This window comes from Calidris pugnax, unplaced genomic scaffold (genome assembly GCF_001431845.1).
Source record: "Calidris pugnax isolate Ruff unplaced genomic scaffold, ASM143184v1 scaffold305, whole genome shotgun sequence".
NCBI lineage: Eukaryota > Metazoa > Chordata > Aves > Charadriiformes > Scolopacidae > Calidris > Calidris pugnax.
The window spans coordinates 327,584-329,608 of record NW_015091074.1 but is presented as its reverse complement, the minus strand read 5'-3'; the positions used below and the strand labels follow the sequence as shown (position 1 = coordinate 329,608).

Here is a 2,025-nt window from a genome sequence, read left to right as displayed (position 1 = left end):
AACCGCTGCCGCTGGAAGAGGCAGCAGCAGGGCTGGGCAGGCAGCCAGGCAGGGATGTCCAACACATTCCCCCTCTCAGGCCTGACGAGCTCGTAATGAGCCGTACGAGGGAGGGATGGAAACTGAACGGATACGGACGGGGGGGGGACAGGGTTAATTAGTCCTCATCCCCCTTTAACGAAGCCCTGGATGTGCTTTTACCCAAGAAACGCAGGGAACCCCATAAATGTGTATGGAAACGTCTGCACAGCCCCCCATTGGGCCCCCCCCCCAAATGTATGTGGCTGTTTCTTCGCGTGTTTACACCAACACACGTGTGCGCTTACACCAACACATGTGTACACTTACACACACACACGTGTACACTTACACCAACACATGTGTACACTTACACCAACACATGTGTACACTTACACCAACACATGTGTACACTTACACCAACACATGTGTACACTTACACCAACACATGTGTACACTTACACCAACACATGTGTACACTTACACCAACACATGTGTACACTTACACCAACACACGTGTACACTTACACCAACACATGTGTACACTTACACCAACACATGTGTACACTTACACCAACACACGTGTAAATGTTCCCAGCCCAAAACTCCTCTGTGGGAATCCCACAGCCATTTATGCACAATAATTTACCCCCATTCTCAAAATCTACCCCAAGTCGTGCCTCTCTGTGCACACACACACACACACACACTCTCTCCTCCTTGCACGGTGATATTCAGATTTTGCTAAAAAAAAATAACCTACTCTTCTTATCTGCAAGACAAAACCTTTCAGCTCCGAGTGAGAGTCCAACAAACCACCCAAATCCTGAGCACAAAGTTACCCCCATGAAGCCCTCAGCTGATGGGAACGTGGCGTTGGGGCTCCCTGGAGGTGCCCTCTCAAGGCTTGGAGCTTCCAACCACCTGCCCCGTCCCCAGCGTGGGGTGAATTTGGGGTTGTGTTTCTCTTCCCCTCCCCACCATCAGCTTCGGAGACAAACCAGCCAAGGACCCAGAACCACGACCAGTGCAGGAGCGGGGAGCTCCAGTTCCTGAATTAGCCTCATCCACCGTAGCCACCCCCTGTGGCCGTGACTCTGCACCTTCTTCAACCTCTCCTACTCCCTTCCCACTTCAATTCCTTTTCTCCTTCCCTTCTTGTCCCCTTCCTGCAGTTCCAGCACCTCCTTTCTGGTCCTCGGTGGTGGAGGGTCTTGCCCCACCAGCTGCTCTGCCCTTGGAAGCAACGTGTCCATGGGAGACCACCACCCTGTCCCTGGCTGGTGGTGACCTGGGCCACCTCCAGGTGTGTCCCCATGGCTGTGTTTCACCTGCTGTCAACAATAAGCATCCCTGGAGCATCGTGCCCAGAGCTGCTGCTCCGGTCCTGAGTGCAGGATCCGGAGAGGATGCGGCCGGGCTGGGAGAAGGAGGGGAGGTGGGTTCTGGGGGTGGCCACATGCCATGGTGGCTCAGTCCTTTCAGCTTTTCAGTGGCGAGGTGTTGGTCTGACATCCAGGATTGGCTTCAGGGACAAACCAGCCAAGGACCCGTGCACAGCTCCGTACCTCCGTGCGCACCTTCTCTTTAAATACTCTCCCCCCTGCTCTTAGGGACCAGGGAGCTGCTCTCCATCTCCCCAACCACCTCCCTGGCTCTTCTCTCTCCCTCTTATCCCAGTGCTGCCGCTCTGAAACCATCGGGCCTCTTCTCCTCTCCCCCTCCAAACTCCGGGGGTGCCCCATCCCACCGTGCTGGAGCTCCAAGGCCACGTGCGGAGGAGCCACCGCAGCAAGAACCTGCCTCCTGACCCCACAGGGCAGGGAAGGGGATGAGCCACCACCTCCTGTCCCCTCCTGGGACACCTCACCCTGGAGTAGGGGAGGCTGAGAAACCTCCTTCTCCTTGGACGGTGAACCTGGCCCAGGAGCAGCCCAGGAACCACTCACCGGTCCATGGAGGTCCATGGAGGGCACAGGCTGTGGGACACGTTGTTGTCCCCATCTC

At 56.0% G+C, this 2,025-nt stretch overlaps 1 protein-coding gene across 2 annotated transcripts in view; it reads right to left on the bottom strand.

Annotated features, from left to right (window-relative positions):
* NHLH1 (nescient helix-loop-helix 1) overlaps nucleotides 1-2,025 on the bottom strand; it is a 10,171-nt gene that overhangs the window by 7,182 nt on the left and 964 nt on the right. The gene's annotated exons all lie outside the window — the stretch shown is intronic.